This window comes from Mus pahari, chromosome 20, assembly GCF_900095145.1.
Source record: "Mus pahari chromosome 20, PAHARI_EIJ_v1.1, whole genome shotgun sequence".
NCBI lineage: Eukaryota > Metazoa > Chordata > Mammalia > Rodentia > Muridae > Mus > Mus pahari.
The window spans coordinates 15,334,467-15,341,497 of NC_034609.1; the positions used below are offsets into that span (position 1 = coordinate 15,334,467).

The 7,031-nt window shown below is 46.9% G+C and overlaps 1 non-coding gene across 1 annotated transcript; it reads right to left on the reverse strand.

Moving 5' to 3' along the window:
* Positions 1-6,850: 6,850 nt before the first annotated feature.
* On the reverse strand, positions 6,851-6,980 carry LOC115062753. Its single transcript, XR_003842681.1, has one exon. It is a non-coding gene; the product is annotated as a small nucleolar RNA SNORA17 (small nucleolar RNA).
* Between the last annotated feature and the right edge of the window lie 51 nt (positions 6,981-7,031).

The following is a 7,031-nucleotide window of genomic DNA, read 5'->3' on the forward strand; positions in this document are numbered from 1 at the left end:
CATGGTGTCAGCCTCCCTCCGTACCTGACACTATCTTTTTACTTGAGTTTTAATATAATTTACCTCACTCAAGTTAATAAAGGAAACCACAGTTATAAATCTTCAACAGCACTGTGTACTTTAGAAGAAATGCGGGTGGTGGCGGTGGTGTCATTTTTCACTGGGTATTTGTCACCTACGCTGGCCTCAAACTCGGGGCTCAGTAATATTTAAGGGATTGAAGTTTTCTATATTTATATATATAATAGCATCTTAAATGCCAGGTTTTTGTTTTCAGTTCATTGATGGTTCACTGATAGTGATGTCTGCATAAATAGAAAATAGCTCTTTTGGAGTGTTAAGTATTAAAGCCCATATCTATAAAGCAGCCTTCACCTTATGCCAAATACTGTGTTTCCTTTCTTCCCCTTGGACCCCTAAAACTTCCAAGAGGACTGAAAAGATAAGCCTCACCTTGCACAGGACTTCATTTTGGAAATCAATAATTAGCTCTCTGCCCTAAGAATTTCTTCTGACTCAGCGCCAGTTTTGGCTGTGTGTTTTGGAAACATTTAACAAACAGCTTCTCTCATTACAGGGGTAAAATGCATTCCCTGAACACCTGGAGCTGTACTGACTTGGGTATTTTTGAGAAAACACATACTGTGTTTATATGTATACGAAGTGACATATTTAGACTTTGTGAAGAAAGGGGGAATTGTGATTAAATAGTGGTCATACTGGTTTAGGGTGTCCTTCCAAGAAAAGGACAGGACAAAGACAACCATGGAAGATGGCCCTGTAGCAGGCAGTAATGGGAGGGACTTTGGTGAATGCCAGCCGAGGAACACCCAGGACGGGGACCACTGCTAGGAACAGGAGAGGTGCAGACAGCAGATTGCTTTAGAGCCTCTCTGGGACAGGCCACCAGCATCTCCATAGAGTTTATTTTCAGCCTCAACCCTGAAGAATATATTCCTCTTGTTTTAAGACCTCCTCTTTGTGACATAGAGAAAAAGCATACATTTTCATATTAAATTATACTCCATAATATTGGTATATGTACAAGTACTGAATCCTGCAGTGTAGAAACGAAACTCTTGCACCCATCCCTAAAAATTGACTTAATTTCAAGCACTAAGTGTGCCTCTTTTTTCTGTTATGTAAAAGGCTGAGAACTGAACCCAGGGCCTCCCACCTGCTAGGCAAGAACTCTGCCACTGAGCTAGCTACACGGGGCATGCTTCCTGGCTTCCTCCATATTTAAGGATTTTCATTTATGGTGCCAAGTTCATAGAGAAACTTTTACTTCAAAATGTTCTTGTCCTTGGTGAAAAATAAGACATCTGTATCAGAAAATCTGGGAGGAGAGACAGCGCTCGCACCGATGGAGACGAGACACCTTGGTCCTTAATGACCTTTGCTTTCTGTGCATTTACAGACTAATAAGAGTGGAGTTGAGGGATAGTTGCATGTGGTTAACTCCTGCCTATAATACTTATGTCTGCATAAATAGGAAATAGCTCTTTTGGAGTGTTAAGCATTAAAGCCCATTAAACAAGAGAAGGCAGGAAAAACAGTATATTCTATTTTGCAGACTGATTTTTTTTCTGACCTTTAAAGTCAGTGTCTCCTGTAGCCCATGCTGGTCTGCAGCTTACTATGCAGTTTAAGTTTACTAAACTTAAGCCTCTGAAGGTCCCACCTCCACCTGCCAAGTGCTGGCATTACAGGCGTGTGGTACCACAACTGGTATAGTTATGCTGTGAACTGAACAGGGTTATTCCTGCATGCCAAGTGAACACTCTACCCACTGAACCACATCTCCCAGCAACCTGCTTATTGCATTTACTGTATCATGATTATATTTCCATGCCATTAAAGAAGCTTACACCTTGTAAGGGCTTCTACTGTCCCACCATCCTGTTTAAGTAATGCCTACTTATTGAACATTTAAAGTGTGGTTTTAATATTGGGCTAGTTAAACGTACTATGTTAATAGTTCAGTGTTTAAAGCTTTGTTGCCACCTCTTGTGTTTTTTGGTTTTGATTTGCAGTTGTTTTGTTTTTGAAGGTGCGAGGGCTCAGAGCTGGGTTTTTTTTGTTTGTTTGTTTTTTTGTTTTTTGTATTTTTGAGACAGGGTTTCTCTGTATAGCCCTGCCTGTCCTGGAACTCACTTTGTAGACCAGGCTGACCTCGAACTCAGAAATCCTCCTGCCTCTGCCTCCCGAATGCTGGGATTAAAGGCATGCGCCACCAGGCCTGACAGTAGCTGGGTCTTTATACAGCACAAGCAGTCACCTACTATTGATTGATGTCAGTAGTACGTATGGCAGGTGCTGCAGTAGGCAGAGAAGCTCACCAAGATACTAAGTCTTCATTTCCTGAAGGAGCAGAGGGCTTCAGCCTTCTTGGGCTGACACCCAGCTTGCTCACTCCGGTTACTTTATTCAAACATTGTACACACGGTTAATTGGGGCTGGGAAAGGTTCCAGCTACCAAAGTCATCTTGGCTTTGCTGCCCCTGAGAGCAGACCACACACACAGATCTCAGTCCCTTTTGACCATGGCCTCCCAGGTTTGCCAGGAGTCTTAGGACCTACCTAGGTTGGTATCGCTGCAAGCTTTCACATAGCACCAAGTACAGATTCTCCAGAGAGACAGTCTCGTAACAATTTCTCAGTCTCTACTGATTAACTCAAGCATAGCAAAGGCTTTGCTGAAACATTTTACTAAAAGCCAGACATAAAGACTTTACTGTACATAACACTAAAGTCCACTGCTGAGCTCCATTCCCAGTGCCTTATAGTTAAATTACTGTGCAGTTACTTTGGGGAATGTGTTGGGTTTTTTTGTTTTGTTTTGTGTTGGTGGTGGTGATGGTGGTGGTGGTGATGTGTGTGTGTGTTTTGAAACAGGATCATGCTGTGTGCTGCTGGCTGGCCTAATATAAAGAGTGTATATAGCCCAGGCTGGGTTCAAACTCACAGTAATTCTCCAGCCTCAGACTCCCCATTTTGTTCCTCATTTTTTGAAATCCTTTTCACTAGGTAAAATATGTTGATTCGTAGTGATCTAAGTTTCTTTCTCCTGCTGTGGCTTCACTGTCCAAGTTCTGTGACACTTTTTTGCACATGCTAAATATATCTTCTATCATCGAGCCTCTATTTTTAATGCACAAGTGCTTTGCTTCTTTTCTGTTGGCTTTGGGAATGGTTTCAGTAGATAACCTATGCTACAAGTACATGTTGTAGAGGTCTGAGATTAATGTAAGCTGTTTCTAAACCATCCACTGTGTGAGTGTGTGTGTGTGTGAGTGTGTGCATGCATGTGTGGGTGAAGGCCAGAGGTCAATGCTAGGTGTCTTCTTTGATCCCTCTTCACATTCTCTTTGAGACAGCGTCTCTCAGTATTGACTAGACAGCAGGCGCTAGGGAGCTGTCACTTGCTGCCCTCACTGCACACGGGTCACAGATGCACAGAACTATATGTCTTACTCAGGGTTTCTATTGCAGCAACGAAGAAGACACCATGACCAAAAAAGCAAGTCGGGGAAGCTTGCACTTCCGTCATAGTCTATCATTGGAGGAAGTCAGGACAGGAGCTCAGTCAGGGTAGGAACATGGAGGCAGGAGCTGATGCGGAGGCCGGGGAGGGGTGCTGCTTATCAGCCAGCTTCCCCGTGGCCTCAGCTTGCTTGCTTATAGAACCTAGGACTACCAGCCCAGGGATGGCCCCACCCATCCTCACCCATTGCTCACTGATTGAGATGATGCTCTACAGCTGTGTCCCACAGAGGCATTCCCTTAACTGAGGCTCCTTCCTCTTGGATGACTCCAGCTTATGTCAAGTTGACCCACAAAGCCAGCCAGTGCATATACCTAACTTTGATAGCTGCTGGGGGTGCAAGTTCAGCCCCTGATGCTTGCCCGGGATTATAGGTGGACCCAGCTTTTTACGTGGGTGCTAGAAATTCAAACTCAAGTTCTGTCAAAAGCACTTAACTGAGTCGTCTTCCTGACCCCAGGGCTTTGTGGTTGTTGTTGGTTTCTATGTTCGTTGGCCTTTTTAGAAACGGCCCCTCTTGTGTATACCAGTCTGGAACCCAGCTACCTCAGCTTCCACAGAGCTGTTGGTTTGCTTGATACAGGGCCTCATGCTTTTGCCCAATCTGGCCTGGAACTTGGGCACAAACGATCCTCTTGCCTGTGCATCTTGACTGCTGAGAGTATGTGCATACACCAGTGCTCTCGGCTTTGAGGTGTGCAAGTTTTAATATTTTTAAGAAAACTTTTTCTTGGTTCTTTGTGAATTTCACATGATGCACCCCAATCCCAATCATCTCTCCCTCCACCCATACCTATCCTCCGTCCATGCAACCTCACCATAAATAGAAAAAAAAAATCTCATTGTGGAAGCTGTAGTGTGTCCCACTGTGTCCCCCAGTACACCCTTCTGTCCACACTTGTATTGCAAATGTTCATTGTAAGACTTGTTGGCCTGGTACAAGCCTTCGGGCTTCAGCGCTCTGTCAATACTGGAACTTCACTGAGAGTCCTCTCAGATATCCTGTTGTTGCTGTGTGTCATGGAGATCCTGTAGTTTTGGATCTGTGAGACTGGCCCCTTCCAGCAGTTCATTGATGGGATAGATGTTGGCGTGGGCCAAATCAAGGCCCTGGATCTGGGCCAGAGAGAGAGCTGAAGTGGTCAGCCCACAGGCTCTCCTGCTCTCAAACCCTTGAGGCTGGCTCACCAGAAAACACCACCACCAGGACCAGTTCTACCCTGCTGCCCAGGTGAGGTACAGGGTCTGCTCTCTAGTGCTGCAGCCAGTGAGGGACATGGCCAGCTCTCCCTCCTGCTATAGATGTGAAGGGATGAGGTAGAGGGGGAGGTCATCTTCATGTGAGCCACTGCCCATCAGAGAAGGGGCAGGACCAGTTCTCCCACATTCATACCCTTAGGACTGACTCATCCACAGTCCCCACGTCCAGGGCCAGCTCTACTGTATTGCCCAGGTGAGGTACAGGTGCAGCAGGTGAGGGGCAGAGCCACATCTCCTGCTCTGATGACCTCTGAGCCAGCTCTCCTGCCTGCCATAGATGTCTAGGCACTGTGTGTGTGTGTGTGTGTGTGTGTAGGGGTGGAGTGTCATCTCTCTCCTGTTGCAGGATATTTGATCATAGTGTGAACTCCAAGATTGTATTACTTACTGAAAATACCTGTTTCAAGTTGTTTCAACCTGTTTCAAGCCTTTAGCACACACCTTTAATTCCAAACAAGGAAGGTAAATTAGGTTTGTAGAAGGAAGCACCCATGTTTGAAAGTGATGTCTAATTGAGTGGCAGGCAAAGTGACGGATCAGAGATTGATATGACAGACTAGGATCTGCCCAGCTCTCATGAGATGGGGGGGGGGGAGCTACTTAAAGGGCAGTGCAGAGAGAGAGAGAGAGAGAGAGAGGAAGAGAGAGGGAGAAAGGAAGAGAGAAAGGGAGATAGAGAGAGAGGGGGAAGAGAGGGAGAGAGAGAGGAAGAGAGAAAGGGAGATAGAGAGAGGGGGGAGAGAGAGGGAGAGAGAGAGGAAGAGAGAGAGGGAGATAGAGAGAGGGGGGAGAGAGAGGGAGAGAGAGAGGAAGAGAGAGAGGGAGAAGGAGAGGAAGAGAGAGAGAGAAGCAGAGAGGGAGAGAGAGAGAGAAGGCAGTTTTACTGGGATAGTTGTGGAGTGACTGGTTGAAGAGAGAACAAACTAGACATAAGTGAAAACAGAGAATGAGAAGGAGCCGGAAGATTAGAACAGATTGCCAACGTTAGTATGAGGCCAAACAGAGCAGTTCAGTAGGAAGCTGAGAGAAGCCAGATTGAACTTGGCTTGGAGAAGAGTTTGAGTCACAACAGCTGACTTGAACCCAGCCAGCCAGAGTTCAGAAAGAACAAGAGAAGGTCAGCTTATTCAGCAGTTTAAGGCTCAGAGGCTGAAAACACTGTAAGCCTAGATAAGATTGTGTAGAGGCTAGAAGCTTCTAGGACTGGGCCCAGGTTAGCAGATGAACGCAATACGTCTCAGAGACCACAATTACGTCAGGTGGATAAAAATTAAATGCATACTATTCTCTCCCCACGTCATCGCATAGCATACAATTTGCTGGTCCAGCCCTTTCATGCTCACACACTTGGATCTGGCTTGACTGTGTCCCAACCATCAGGGTCAGCTCTATTGTACTGCCCAAGCAAGATGCAGAGCCTACTCTCCCGAGTGCTGCAGCAGGTGAGGGGCAGGGCGACCTCTCCGGCTCTTATTCCTCCAGGGCCCACTCTCCCCTGATGCCCGGGTGAGGGGCGGGGCCGGTTCTGTACAACCCTCAGACCTCCATGTGTTTCCGGGCGGCAGCCCAAACCAGACATCTGCCTGGCTTTTTGTGGTAACAGACCCTGTGGCTGCAGGTCCCTGGACCCAGATGTGGCCCCTGGTGGGAACACAGATCAGGACCCCACCAGGATCTCAGGTGGCATTGCTGGCTACTAAGATCGGGCTGCTCCTCACTACCCTCGGGTCTCCAGTTCTGCCTCTCATCACTGTGCCCACATCCTTCTGTTTCTTTCTCTCCCTTTTCCCACCTCTGACTTGCTCCTCTTACTGGTTGCCAGGGTCTCGTGAGTGAGTGTCTGGAGTCATCTCAAGCGTGGTCTCAGGAATACTATGCTTCGATGGGGGGTTATGGCACTGGGCAGGGGTCATCTAGGGCGTGGTCTGCTCCCCCCCCCCCAGGCCTGCATGGCACCAGACTAGTGGTCTTCTCAGGCTAACTCCCTGTCTGAGCCCCATGGTGCCAGGCTAGTGGTAGTCTCAAGCTCGCGTTTTTTTAGGGAGTGTAAGTCTACTACTAATCAATCATTCAGATGTTTGCAGGTCAGAGTGTAGACATAGGCTTGCTCCTCTCTGCCACCTACTGACGGTACATGTGACATAGCCACACCTGCAAGGGCTCTAGGGACAGGAAATTTTAAATTTTTAGGTGGACATTTCAGTCTTCCCTCCTTTATGGTTTC